The sequence below is a fragment of the Dasypus novemcinctus genome, chromosome X, assembly GCF_030445035.2.
Source record: "Dasypus novemcinctus isolate mDasNov1 chromosome X, mDasNov1.1.hap2, whole genome shotgun sequence".
Taxonomy (NCBI): Eukaryota; Metazoa; Chordata; class Mammalia; order Cingulata; family Dasypodidae; genus Dasypus; species Dasypus novemcinctus.
In genome coordinates, this window is record NC_080704.1 from 174,793,483 (window position 1) to 174,809,489 (window position 16,007).

At 40.1% G+C, this 16,007-nt stretch overlaps 1 pseudogene; it reads left to right on the plus strand.

Annotated features, from left to right (window-relative positions):
* Positions 1 to 14,158: 14,158 nt before the first annotated feature.
* Positions 14,159 to 15,233, plus strand: LOC101423680 (very-long-chain (3R)-3-hydroxyacyl-CoA dehydratase 3-like; annotated as a pseudogene).
* Positions 15,234 to 16,007: the final 774 nt, after the last annotated feature.

Below are 16,007 nucleotides of genomic sequence, written 5' to 3' on the forward strand. Positions count from 1 at the left end.
ACAGACTGAAGGAAAAAAATCACATGATTAAATCAATTGATGCAGAAAAAGCATTTGACAAAATACAGCACCCTTTCTTGATAAAAACACTCCAAAAGATTGGAAAACAAGGGAATTTTTTGAACATGATAAAGAGTATATATGAAAAACCTAAAGCCAATATTGTTTACAATGGAGAAATCCTAGACTCCTCCCCTCTAAACTCAGGAACAAGACAAGGATGCCCACTGTCTCCACTCCTATTTAACATTGTCTTAGAAGTACTTGCTCGAGCACTGAAGCAAGAACCAGAAATAAAAGGCATTCAAATTGGAAAGGAAGAAGTCAAAATTTCATTATTTGCAGATGACATGATCCTATACATAGAAAACCCTGAGAGATCTACAACGAAGATTCTAGAACTCATAAATGAGTTTAGTAAAGTCGCAGGTTATAAGATCAATGCGCAAAAATCAGTAGCATTTCTGTACACCAATAATGAGCAAGATCAGGAGGAAATCAAGAAACAAATACCATTCACAATAGTAAATAAAAAAATCAAATACGTATGAATAAATTTAACTAAAGAGGTAAAGAACTTATACACCGAGAACTATACAAGATTGTTCAAGGAAATCAAAGAAGACCTAAATAAATGGAAGACTATTCCTTGTTCATGGATAGGAAGACTGAACATTATTAAGATGTCTATCCTACCAAAACTGATCTACACATTCAATGCAATCCCAATAAAAATCAACGCAGCCTTCTTTAAGGAACTAGAAAAACTAACTATGAAATTTATTTGGAAAGGCAAGAGACCCCGAATAGCCAAAGACATACATAAAAGTTAAACGAAATTGGAGGAATCACACTACCTGACTTCAAAACATACTATAAAGCTACGGTGGTGAAAACAGCATGGTATTGGCATAAGGAGAGACACATAGACCAATGGAATCGAATTGAAAGCTCTGATATAGAACCTCACATATACAAACACATAATATTCGATAAAGCCACCCAACCCTCTCAACTGGGAGAGAGTGGCCTATTCAACAAATGGTGTCTGGAGAACTGGATAGCCATATGTAGAAGAATGAAAGAGGATTACCATCTCACACCTTATACAAAGATCAACTCAAGATGGATCAAAGACCCAAATATAAGAGCCAAGACCATAAAAACCTTAGAAAGCAATGTAGGGAAACATCTACAGGACCTTGTAATAGGAAATGGATTTATGAATATCTCACCAAAAGCACGAGCAGCAAAAGAACTAATAGATAAATGGGACTTCCTCAAAATTAAAGCCTTCTGCACGTCAAAGGAGTTTGTCAAGAAAGTAAAAAGGGAGCCCACACAGTGGGAGAAAATATTTGGCAATCATATATCTGATAAGAAACTTATAACTTGCATATATAAAGAACTCCTATATCTTGAAAATAAAAAGATAAACAACCCATTTAAAAAATGGGAAAAAGACTTAAACAGACACTTCTCCGAAGAAGAAATACAAATGGCAAGAAAGCACATGAAAAAATGTTCCAAATCTCTAGCTATCAGGGAAATGCAAATCAAAACTACAATGAGATACCATCTTACACCCATAAGATTGGCAGCTATGAAAAAAACAGAAGAATACAAGTGCTGGAGAGGATGTGAAGGAAGGGGAACACTCATCCACTGCTGGTGGGAATGCAGAAGGATCCAACCATTCTGGAGGACAGTATGGCGGTTTCTCAAAAAACTAGCCATAGATTTGCCATATGACCCAGCAATACCACTGCTGGGTATATACCCAGCAGAACTGAAAACAAGGACACAAACCGATATATGTACACCAATGTTCATAGCAGCATTGTTCACTATTGCCAAAAGTTGGAATCAACCCAAATGCCCATCAACAGATGAGTGGATCAATAAAATGTGGTATATACACACAATGGAATACTACTCGGCTGTAAGAACAAACACACTACAAACACATGTGATAACATGGATGAATCTTGAGAACCTTATGTTGAGTGAAGCAACCCAGACATTGAAGGACAAATACTACATGACCTCAATGATATGAAATAAACAAGCTGCTCTAGATAGCAAGAGACTGAACGATAGGCTTACAGGAAATCGGAGGGTGGAGGAAGGATATGAGCCGATGTCTGCAAGGGTGGAATTTAAGACGAGATGGTGGTAAGTATGAACACAAAGAAGAGATAAAAGCGGGGCAAGGGGTTGCCTTTGGTTGGGGCTTTGCGGGTTTGAGGGTGGCTGGGGAGGGACGGATGGGTAACGTTGCCCAAAAGTGGGGGGAGGGAGGGGTAGCATACGAACACAGGAGAGGGTCAGGTGTTGGTGGAGAGTAAAATGCCGAGAAAATCATATCAAAATATAATAAAGAGGGTTACCTGTTTAGAATGCTCGGAGGGGAGGGTCTGATGCAGGACGGGCTCCTGGGGACTGTCTAAATGCTCATTCTGCCAGAGTGGGTGACACCATGGGGTAGAAACCCAAGTAGTGAGAGTGGGGGTGGACCCACATCCTGGGGAGGACTAATGCCATCCAATAGAGGGAACTGTATCCCTCGAGAGAAAGGGTGGCTCCCAGGGCATTGGGGCAGTTGAGCAAGTTAGGCCCTGAACACTATTCCATCTATCTCTGGAAGTGGCTCCTCAGGAAACGGAGGTTGGCTGTCACTGTGGGCACCAAGGTGGAAGGGAAAATGGACGTTAAATGTGTGGAACCAAAGTAAATGGGGGGTAAGAGAGGAGTCTCTTGAGAGTACACAAGGATGGATATAAAACATGTAATATTACACCATAACATATAGGAGATGACAGACTGATAATGTAAACCATAATGTAAAACATAGGATAACTAAAAATGTAAAGAAATGTGTATCCTAAAGTATGCACCATAATGTAAGCACAGATGTCACCTTGTTAGAAAGCTAATGTCTCAGACTCTGTACATCACTTTAAGTAAATATGATATGAATAGGGCGTAAGAGTATCACTGTGGAAGGGAAAAGGTTTTCTGGTGGATGTGTGGGAGTGCTGTATATTATATATATACATCGCTGTGGTCTAGGACTCCTGTGAAGAAAAGCTGAATAATTAGGGGGGGGAAAAAAAAAAAAGAAAAAGATAGGATGTGGAATTTTTTCAAGTCAACATTCTTTATCTAAGTTCTTTATCTAACTTTATCCAAGTTCTTTATCTATCCTTTAAACCCATCGCTATATGCCATTCCCTAGTAAGGGACCATGACATTATATTGGGCTTCAAATTTCGGGGAGTTCTGGATCACAGAGTGTTTCAACAATGGCAATGGAGGGATACTGGTATGGGATACCAATGACAGGTGATATATGGCTGACAGGGAGCTGTACAGAACATATGTCCAGGGTGCATGGTAATGTTTGGATATACTCATAGTGGCAACAATTAAAAACCACAGCAGGGGGGGTACTGGGTTCCTGGCCAGTGATGCTCTGTCGTGGTCCCTAGGGGAGCAGCAACAGTCTCCCAGGTACAGTGGCGGGGACCGGGAGGGAGTGAGGGTTCAACAGTGAGTCCCTGATGCTAATGACTATGCTTGTGAGCTGATAAACCTAAAATAAGAACAAGGCCTAGAGCAACATTGTGCCTGGGAATTTCCTCCTGTCAGCCTTCATGTTACTCAAATGTGGCCAGTCTCGAAGCCAAACTCAGCATGTAAATGCAATGCCTTCCCCCCAGCGTGGGACATGACACCCGGAGATGAGCCTCCCTGGCAACCAGGGACCACTATCAACTACCAACTGATGATGCAACTGGAAAATGACCTTATACGGAAGTTTCAATGCGGATCAGCAGAATATCCACGTCTACATAAAATACCATGACTTTAAAATGCTGTTTGACCTAAAGTAAGGGGGAAATGGAAAGGAGAAATGAGTTTATATGGCTACGAGTTTCTAAAAAAGAGTCTGGAGGCTGGCAGAAGGATTGCCCTCATGCACAACTGAGCAGAGTCAGAGAGACAGATAGAGCAGATACAACCCCCAGATATTGGTTCCTTTGAGGGCTAAAGAGACCCATGGGGGTTATGGTCATGGCCAATGGGGTTAACTACCAGGGCAGATGGCCCCTCTTTGGAAATGATGTTTATGTGTGATGAATCTGGACTCAGATGGGATCTCCCTTCATAAGACTTTCATGCTAATGTGCTGGAGGTGCAGTTAATGTTGGGGTTTAAGATATATTTAGGGGATTTGAATCTCTGGACTGACAATGTGATAGCCAGGTCCTGAGCCTCAACAGACTCCAGCACCTACAATCTGATTTATTGGACTCACCACACTCAGCTAAGATGGAGCTGAAGAAGGACAACCACCACACCATGGAGCCTAGAGTGATTACAACTGAAAATGGGAGGATTGCATCCAGCATCCATGTGGAATCTGAGCCTCCTCTTGACATATAGGTGCAATGGACACAACCAATCCAATGTCCACATAGAAGAGGTGGCATTGGATTGGGAAAAGTGGACATGGTGGACGATGGGTATGGGGAAAGGCAGGAAGAGATGAGAGGTGGAGGCGTCTTTGGGACATGGACCTGCCCTGGATGGTGCTTCAGAGGTAATCACCGGACACTGTAAATCCTCACAGGGCCCACTGGATGGAATGGAGGAGAGTATGGGCCATGATGTGAACCATTGTCTATGAGGTGCAGAGGTGCCCAAAGATGTACTTACCAAATCCAATGGATGTGTCATGATGATGGGAACGAGTGTTGTTGGGGGGGGGGAGAGGGGTGTTGGAGGGGTGGGGTTGAATGGGACCTCACATATATATTTTTAATGTAATATTATTACAAAGTCAATAAAAAAAATAAAATAAATATTTATTGTCTCACCAATGAGGCATGATGAATGTTTTCTTGGGCCTAAATCTGCGTCGGGCAAGTTTCAAAACATGAAATCCTACCACAGTATTTGAGGCTTTTTGAGAGTAGGTCTACCTATCATGGATGTGTAATATACATTTGACTAATGAGAAATAAACCCTGGAGTAAAACATAAAATATTCCATGTAAGACTGTGTTTCACTAATAGGCCAACCAGAATCGAGAACTAATTGCAATCCAGCCTGAAAGTTAGCACAGTGAACTAACCTAGCCCGGGCATTCTGTTGTGGGAAGATTATTCAACCTCTCACTCACACAAGACCAGTTCCGCCTGAGTACCTGAGTTTAGAGGGCTCTGTTATAATTTCTATCCTTGTTTTGAGCACATTTGCCTCTTGTAGCAGTTGGATATTATTTATGAATTCCAAAAAGAAATATAGATAATCTGTATAAACTGGTCTGTTCCTCTGGGCATGATAACCCTTTGATTGTATTAGATTCAGCTGAGATATTTGATTAAACTATGTAAAGATTAGGGCTTAGGTTCCACCACGTCATTAGAGTGCAATTCAGCTTTGAGTCCCCAACACCTTGGTGGGGATAAAACGGATTCTCACACACAAGAAGACACACAGAGAAGATACACGGAAGATCCTGTGGCCCCAGGACGAGAGATGACCCTGATAGCTTACAACTGGCCTTGTCAGGAGTGCAGAGCAGCTGAGCGCAGAAAAGATGAGCCCCTGGAAGAGAGATGAGCCTTATGCCAGCCTACAGCTGAGATCAGAATAAGCTGGACCCACAGCTTTAGGAGGAAGACGAAGGCTGAAGTCTCACAGAGTCCAGCAGCCGTCTTTTTCCAGCACATGGCAACAGACTTTGTTGAGAGAAGTAACTCACTCTTTATGGCCTTGTGACTGTAAGTTTCTACTCCAAATGAATACGCATTATAAAAGCCAACCGATTTCGGTTACTTTGCGTCAGCACCCTTTGGTTCACTAACACAATATGCTTATACTTGGGGGTAGAGGGGATAAAATCTCTTCCCCTGCATGTAGCCAGAATCAGAAGACCAGAAGTCTCCGGATTCTTTGTGTTTTTAAAGCAGTTTTATTGAGATATATGTACACCATATGATCCACCCAATGTGTAAAATCAGTGGCTTTCAGTGCATTCATCACCACAATCAAATTTAGAACATTTTCATTACTCCAGAAAGAAAAACCCATTACCCTTAGCAGTCACTCCTCAATCCCTCTATCTTTCTCCAGCCCTGTATATGCACTAATCCATTTCTGCCTGTATAGATTCATTTATATTTACATTTTGCACAAATGGAATCATAGAAGATGTAATACTTTGTGTCTGATTTCTTTTACTGAGCATAATGCTTTTCTTAACTTGTATTATTTCAAATAGAGAAGTGTAAAGGTTTACAGAAAAGTCATATAAAAAATACAGAGACCCCATACACCCTATTATTGACACTTTGCAATGGTGTGGTACCTGTGTTGCAATTGATGAATGAATGTTAAAACATTATTATTAACTGGAGTCCCTAGTTTACATTACATGCAATTTTCCCATTATTCCACCCTATTACTACTCCTTGTATTAGTGTTATACCTTTGTTGTAATTCATGAAAGCACATTCTTACACTTGTACTATGAACCCCAGTCATTGTCCACAACAGGGTGGACTGTGTTAGACAGTCCCATGTTTTCTCTTCTAACTTTCATTCCCATCCCAAAATGCGCCTTCCAACCACATTCCGATACACAATTCAGCGCTGTTAATTGCACTCACAATAAAGTGTTACCATCACCACCATCCACCTCTAAACCTCTACATCAACCTAAATAGAAATTCCGCACAAACTCAGCATCACCTCCCCATTCTCTACCCCAGTCTATCTTCTGGTACCCTATACTCTAGGTTCTTACTGTGTGAGCTTGGCTTATTATAATTAGTTCAACTAAATGATATCACACAATATTTGTCCTGTAGTGTCTGGCTTATTTCACTCGGGATAGTGTGCACAAGGTTCACCCATGTTGCCCCCTGCATCAGGACTTCATTCCTTTTTACAGCTGATTACATTCTATCATACGTTTGTGCCACATTTTGTTGATCAATTCATCGCTTGGTTGACTCCTGGGTTTCTTGCATTTTTTGGCAAATGTGAACAATGCCACTAAGAAGATCAGTGGCAAATACCTTTTGATTCCCAGCTTTCAATTCTTCTGGGTAAATACATAGTGTTTGGATTGCTGAGTCATACAGGAATTCTAAATTTAGCTTCCTGAGGAATTGCCAAACTATTTTCCACAGTGGCTGCACCATTTTAACTTCCCAACAGCAGTGAAGGGATGTTCCTAGTTCTTCAAATCCTCTCCAATACTTGTAATTTTCTATTTTTTAATAGTACCCGTTCTAGTTAGTGTGAAATGATGTCTCATTATGGTTTGACTTGGGTTTCCCTCATAGGTACTGATGTTGAGCAACTTTTCATGTGCTTTTTAGCCACTTGAATTTCCTCTTTGGAGAAATATCTATTTGAATCTTTTGTCTACTTTAATAGGTTTTATGTTTATTTGTAGGTTTTCTTTATATATTCTAGATATTAAATCCTTAACGATATATGGTTTCCAAATACTTTCTCCTATATGAGGTTATCTTTCCACTTTCACGACAAAGTCAAAATCTTTCATTTTGCGGAGGTCCTATTTATCTCTTTTTTCTATTATTGCTTGTGCTTTGAGTATAAAGTCTAAAAAAACATTGCCTAACACAAGATCCTGAAGATGTGTCTCTTCATTTTCTTCTAGGATTTTTATACTCCTGGCTTTTTTAGTTAGGATTTTCCTAAAGTTTGATTTATTATTTTATATGATGGGAGATAAAGTTCCTCTTTCTTTTTTTTTTTGAATATGGAAAAAATATTTTTTTGATATATGCAGTAACTTTTTTCAAAGAGAGTATTCTTTCCCAGTCAAGAGGTTTTGGCAGCCTTGTCAAAAATAAATTGGCCATCAACAGACTTCAGCTCCTACACTCTGATTTATTGGACTTACCCCACTCAGCTAACATGGAGTTGAAGAAGGTCAACCACCACACCATGGAGCCTAGAGTGCCTACAACTGAAAGCAGGAGAATTGCATCCAGTATCCATGTGGAATCTAAGCCCCCACTTGACATAGATGTGCAATGGACACAACCAATCCAATGTCCACAGAGAAAATGTGGCATCGGTGTGGGAAGGGTGGCCATGGTGGCTGCTGGGTGCGGGGAATGGGAGGAAGAGATGAGATGGGGAGGCGTTTTCGGGACGTGGAGTTGTCCTGGGTGGTGCTTCACAGACAACTATGGGACATTGTAGATCCCCCAGGGCCCACTGGATGGAACGTGGGAGAGTGTGGGCTATGATGTGGACCATTGACTATGGGGAGCAGCGATACCCAGAGATGTACTTACCAGGTGCAATGGATGTGTCATGATGATGGGGGAGAGTGTTGCTGTGGGGGAAGTGGGGTGGGGGCGGTGGGGTTGAATGGGACCTCATATTTTTTGAATGTAATATTTTTTTAAAAAATGAATTAAAAAAATAAAAGACCATCTATTATAAAATAAAATAAAATAAAATAAATTGGCCAGAGAGCAAGATGGTGACAGAGTAAGGAGCTCCAAGAATCAGCTCATGCTACAGGACAGTCAGTAATCTAAGCAGAGCTGTCTAAAACACCTGTTTGGAGGGGCTCAGGAGACCAAAAGAGCATCCTGCAACATCCTTGAAAGAATTATGCGAAGAGACTGTCCATCTGCAGTGAAAATCTGTGAGTAGAGCACTCCACGCCACAGAGGCCAGTGCCCATCCTCCACTGGTGGCACAAGCCTCCTTGGGAGCTGTTCTGTGGCTGGAATTGGAAGCTCCATTTCCAAAACCAGGGGAGGAGGAGATGGTCAGGCACAGACTTCAGCTGCTGTTTTGTCATTTAGCAGTTTAAGGTATAATCCTAAGAACAGCTAATGTTTGACCTTGTCCAACTCTGAAAGAGGCTGGTACTGTCCATCTTATTCCACCCCGGTCATGAGAGGAAGTAGGGCTGATTGAAAATCACAGTGACAGTAGGCATATGGATCTTTCCTCCCAGATCTAATTGCAGTTCTACCTTAAGCTCCCACCCCAACTCTGGTAGGGAGGAAGCTGGGGTAACCTGCACCCGCCTCTATGGGCAACTGCAGGTATTCTCAGCCCACACAGACTGGATCCTTAGACAACTGTAGCACCATCCCTGGCCACCAATACTATAGGAGGGGAGCAGTGGTGCTTCAACCTGTAAGCGTCTACCCTAAATAATTACCCTTTAGGAACTCAGCAGATTTCTGGTATTTTGCATCAGCACCCTTTAGGCTTACTAATACAAGTGTGAATGGGCACACTATAGAAACTGTTATTAACCAACACTGTTCCAGAAAAACTGGAGTGTGTGGTCACCTGAACAAAAGTATACATGTTTTCTTATCAAGACAAATCTTCAGTGTTGTTTTGAAATTCTCATCATTGTTTTATCTTATGAGACACAATTGAGGTTTCTAATAAGAAACTCACCCCATCCCAGTTTTATTTCAAACAGAATGTGTTGCTTTCCCCTTCTCTGAGAAGACTGAACCTCTCCAAGTTAAACTTCCTGGATTTTCCTCCCACCTCCTTTCAAAATGTCTTGCTCTCCAGAAGTTACTATCCTTTTCTCTGAATTAAAAAAGCCCTTTCAGTGTTATTAAAAATCCTATTCATTCTTGCTTTCTCAAAACCTTTCTTCATTATTATTTTTATTGTTAATATCTATATGACTAAAAGTTAGGGACATCTTCACTCTTTTTGGGGGGAAGCAGGTGTGGTGATCATATCCTCTTGACTTTCCTCTTTTGCTGATCACTGCTTCTCTGAACATCTAAAATAGCTCCTCCCATCCTGTTATCCAAGAGCCTCTCCTTGGTTTTATAAGTAACTCTCCACCCTGGACTTGCTCACCGATTCCTATATATTCAAGTGTGCCTTAAGCAGCTGACGCTCTCCAACACACTTTCTACAGAATGTCTGACTGATGGAGATCTCTCTCAATTTCGGTATGACCTCTACTAAACTCTGGAGCTCATGTTGAAGGCTAGCGATGTAAAGTGGGGAGATATATGTAATTTAGACGAGAATACCAATAAAATGAGTGAAGGCAGAGAACATGAGATCTACTGACTGAATCCTAGGGCACTCCAATCTTGAAGAGTTAGGGCAGAAGTGAAGGAACCAGCAGAATAAGGAGGAGAGGTTAATAAGGGAGGAAGAAAGCCAATAGTATGTCCTCCTGGAAGCAGAATGAATAAAGTTCTTCAGAATGAAGCATGAACAGCTGTCCTCGAATCAGTGCTGCTTCCCCTGAACCCCTCTTCTTTGTAAAAGTGACTTTTATGATTGTTTTCCGGATACACACTGTCTCCTCTACTTAATGTGTTGTAAATATTTGCATACTTTCTGCCAACACTCGAAAGAATAGGACTTTAATTTTTGTAGTTGTGACGAACTACAGCCTCCTCTGTTGTACTTACCAAACGTCTTCAAGTAATCCACTCAGGTGTGCAACAGTGTGCTTTTAATATTTGTAACATCAGAGATTTTTGGTGAGATCCACCTCAACCTGATGAAAATATGGAAATACAAACACAGGCAAATATTTATATACAGTTTTTAGGTGATTTGCCGATGCCCCTGAACCAACCCAGGTGTTCATTGATACAACCACAGATATCACTCATGGAACTACTGATTATGGTTTAACAATCGTTAACATGAAATGCTGTCATGTGCAAAGGTCATATTTTACACATATTACCTTGCTTAGCTCACACTGCTGCACATGAGGAGATATTGTCTTTATTTTCGTATCGCTTGGCAGCTGCCTCAAATCATCGCAACCTAATCCAGACCTCAAATCTAAATCTTCTAACACCATTTTTTTTTTGCTTTTTAGCAATATATAATACTCTCCAAAATAATATGGAAGCTCATGTTTCTCTTTGTATGTGTGTGTGTGTGTGTACACGCACATGAGATCACATGTTCACACTTTAACACCTGAGAAGAACTTGTTGGGGCAGGCCTTCACTAGTTTATTTTGCAGAGTACTGGGCTAGAACTTTAGAGTATGGAGACAGTTTGAGCACATTGTTCCTAGCTTAAAATTTTTAAAAATTAATATCATGTTAGAAAACCTTCATTAATGGGGAGACAGTTGGATGTCGGTGAATAAAAAAGTGTAAGTGAAGTTGGTCGTGAAGGTTCAATATCCCTTGGATTTAAAACATTGGGAAGACTCTAATATTAGTTACACTCACTCTATTTTTTCTTGGAGATTGTGCCTTTGTCCTCTAACTGGTCTTGGTTCTCAGACATCCCTTGGAGCCTTTCAAAGAAGAGAAGATTACCTCATCACCTCAAATGTCATTTGCTTTATTTCAAGACACTTAAGCCAATTTGTAGTTTTCCGTCTCCCTTTCTTACAAACCACACACAGGAACACATAGACCTACACTTACACTCCTCTCCCTGGGAATGAAGTGAATCAGCAAACCTAGAACACATCAGCTCGAGCTGCTGTTCTGTAAAAATATCTGATCTAGCAGGACTAATCACTGCAGGGAAAGGGATATATCAAGCAAAGAGAGAAATGGAGACACTAGTAAATATTGCACATCTTGAAGTGCCTTACGATAATCTGATAAAACAATACAATTTCATGTTAGGAGTTATTTTTCCCGGACAGTCTCAAATAATTAAGTTATGAATACCCATTAATTCATCTTGAATCCCTGCTGATGCCAGTTATTATGTACTTACAGTGTGGCAGCTGCTGTGCAATGGCCTTGACATGCATTCTCATCCAATTCTCACAACAACTAAACGATGAAGACATAATTCTACTCATTTTACAGATGAGAATAAACAATGTGGCTCAAAGCAATTATATAACTTGCCTGAATATCACAGCAAAAAAATAAAGTTGCATATCAAGGATGCAAATGCAGGCCTGCCATACTCATGCACTCCACCAGCATTGATAAATGGAAACAGCAGTCTTATCAGTAAGAAGTTTAAGGGGATCGCTTCAAAATATGACTATTATTCATGTTAGGTAAAACACTGTGGATTTTCTCTAAAATATGTATGTTGAAATTCATGCTTTGGAGCTTGCTTTTAAATAGGTACGTAGGTCTTTTAAGAATTTTTCCTAGATGTAAATGAAAATGGGCCCACACTCTACTGAATGCCACTCTGCAGTGGATAGGATTTTTATGAGGCAACAGTGACATTTGTCACATTGGGCTAAAAGACATGGTTCTCCAGCTAGTGGGCTTCTTCTCTGGCCCAAATTCATATATCCACATGAGCGCATAGGCTCACGATTTCTATATGACTTCTTCTTATCCTTTTAGCATTATGTTTCAAGGGAAACCTGCCAAAGTGCTGAGGAATGGAATTTATTGTAAAAGCCCAAGGCTCCAGGAGCAAACCAGAGAGTACCTCTCAGCAGTGCATGCATTATCTCAGTGCTATCCACACTTTTAAAAAACATGAACCACAATAAGAAATACACAGTGCATTGTAATATGCAATGCAATCTAATTTTTTTCTGATCTAATACATTTTAGCTAAGCCGAGTAAATTAATTTCGTGAGACTTTAATGTGTCTTGATTAATTATAGTTAATAGCTAATCATATAGCACATCCAATAAATTTACAGCAGGTCATTTTTCTCTCAGTTGTGACAGATATAATGGATCCTGCCGCAGGAGTATGAAACAGTGTGTTTGAATTCCAAAGGAGGATAAGGGACAAAAGGTCTATTATTTTTGTCTGCTGCCTATGATTATGCCTGATAGGTAAAAAATGTCTAGAGAAATTTTTTTTTAATTTTATTATGATATGTGCACATTCAAAAGAGAACCAACATCCCTGTGACATTTACTTTATTGAGAGAATGAATGTTAGTGTATTCAAAGAATACAATTCAAATTTTTACAAAAAAGGTTTGCTGTCATATTAGACAAATTGAGGTTTCTTCTGTTAGAGAAACATTCTTCAAACATTACTGAGAGAGAAAGTATTAATAATTTTATTAAAAGGTGCTATACTGAAGAACAGATAAGGACATGTAATTTGATGTCCATTGCTCTTAGTTATTGAAAATTAAAATACTATCATTGGCTGGCTTATTTATAAAACTTATTTTTAGATATGGAGTAATTTCTTCAAATACAATCATACAAAAAAGAGAGCAATAAAAATGAAATGAAAATAGAGCCCTGCCCTCTTCATGGCAGTGATCTATGGAACCCTTAATACTCTTGGATTATAACTTGAAAATCATTGGTTCTGACCAATATCTTGAGATCACCCTATGCTTTTCTCATTGTGCATTCAGGAGAGCTATCAAAATGGTCCCCAATCACAAATACCACAACTATTTACCTACCCATATTTTATCAAAACAAGCCTTGTCATTAATGTAAAGGCTTATATTTTATCGTGGTCATGATTTTTCCTTTTCACTCACCTCCACCACACGTCCTCTCAAATTTCCCTTTGGTTTGCATGAATAAAATCATTGATTGATGCAAGAAACAATCTCTCCTTGTTAATTTTCTATCCCCATAACAATTGAAATCACATTTGAAAGTTTTAGCAGCCTCCTATAAATCAGAACTTGCTTTTAATCTGTACATTGGTGATAAAAAATAAGTAATCTTTATCACACACTTACTGAGAGAGATCAAGTTCTGCAAATTCCCAGGGATAATGAAAAGAAGGGAAATGTATAATCGACATCGATTTGGTTTTGTTAATTTTATTAAGATGATGAGCGCAACATTTTTTATCACAGGTGGACACATGTATTGCCTTTGATCGTCCTGCTTTTAAGAAACTAAGAAATGTGGCTTTAACTCTTGTTCTATTGCTTTTGGATCATCCAGTGATTGTCACGAGATTTCTGTGGATTTCCAGGGGATTATGACCCTATGAACAAGGCCGCCTCCAGTTGTCTGTCAACACTGAATTCCACTTTTATTTCCCAGACTCCCTGCATTACATGAAAGTTCTGGGGCTGCGGGTTGCAGACTCTGGGAATTGCTGGTTTTGCGGCTTGCGTTTTTCTGGCTCTCCAGCCGCACACTACCTGAGACAGCAAGGCGCAGTGAGCCGAGCCTCTCCACTCCATGGGCACTGTGGTCATGGAGAACCAGGTGCTGACGCCGCACGTGTACTTGGCTCAGCTACACCGCAAGCTGTATCTGCACGTGGAGCTGAGTGACGTTCAGAATGCTGCCATCAGCATCACTGAAAATGTTGTACATTTCAAAGCTCAATGACATGGAGCCAAAGGGACAACATCTATGAATTTCACTTGGAGTTCTTTGAACTTGTGAAGCCAGAGCCCCTTTACAACCTGACCCAGAGGCAGGTAAACATTACAGTACAGAAGAAGGTGGGAGTGACTCACCAAGCAGGAGAAGCATCCACTGTTTTTGGCCCCTGACTTTGATAGCTGGCTAGATGAGTCTGACGAGGAAATGGAACTCAGAGCCAAGGAAGAAGAATGCCTAAATAAACTCAGACTTGAAAGCGAAGGCTCCCCTGAAACTCTTGCAAGCTTGAAGAAAGGATACCTGTTCATGCATAATTTGGTACAGTTTTTGGGATCCTCGTGTATCTTTGTTAATTGGACTGTGCGATTCTTTATCTTGGGAAAGAGTCCTTCTCTGACACTTTAGACACCCTGGCTGACATGATGCATTTCTGCCAGATGGTGGCAGCTGTGGAAACTATCAATGCAGTGATTGGAGTCACTAATTCACCAGTATTGCCTCCCTTTAGCTAGCCTCTTGGAAGAAATTTCATTTTGTTTATCATCCTTGGCACCATGGAAGAAATGCAAAACAGTGCTGTGGTTTTCTTTGTGTTTTATCTGTGGAGCACAACTGAAATTTTGGTTTTCCCCTTTACATGCTTTCCTGCATTGATCTGGATTGGAAAGTGCTCACATGGCGTCACTACACTGTGTGGATTCCCTTATATCCTCTGCGATGTTTGAGCGAAGCTGTCACAGAGATCCAGTCCATTCCAATAGTCAATGAAACAGGAAGATTCAGTTTCACATTGCCATATGCAATGAAAATCAAATTTCGATTTTCCTTTTTTCTTCAGATTTAACTTATAATGTCATTTTTAGGGTTATACATAAATTTCTGTCAACTTTATAAACAGCGCAGGCAGATTTATGGACAAAAAATGAAAAAGATTCACTAAAAAGAGATTTCTTTTTGTGGCTTTTTGTCAGTTGGAGCTTACTCTATGATTCTTACAGTTGTATTGTATTGTGTTGATGTAATAGTTTTGTTTTGTAAACACTTAAATTCTCAGTGAGGAGCTCTCCCTTTCCCCCAGCACCGTTACTGAAATTACTGTATCATCTTAATGTAGTAGTTGCATCACGTGGATTCCTGATATCTGATGACAGGTTCATTTTTGTGTATTCAGTTATCGAGAGCAAAAGTCTCAGCCCTGCCCCTATCTCATTCCATGTCCAGTCAATCAGTTTCATACGGGCCAGGGATATTTCTTCAGTGCCCTATCCTACAATGTAATGGCCATTCTCACAGTTGGGATTTGTTCTTCTCAGCTATTGCTTATGAAGAAAAGCAAGATTATTGTTTAATAGAAGCTAAAAAATGACTCACGTAGGACCTAGTATATTCTGTACCTAAGGAGTTACTTGTTAAATGAACTGGCATTAATCTTTTGGTAATTCGGTTAGGTTTAGTCATTAATACAGTATTTCTTGGTCAGGGTGGTGGCTAAAGAACGGCTATCAGATCTGACATCTATTGGGCCTCTAAATGGCATAGTGCTTACCAGGTGAGATTTGGAGATGCCCAGAAGGACTTGAGAGAAACCGATCAGAACCTTTTAACATTGTGAACCCTTCATTCCTAACTTAATCTGAACTATTTTCAACACTAAAAAAGAGAAAACATTTAGAAAAAGATGGCATTATGAAAGATTCCAAATTCACATTGCTCC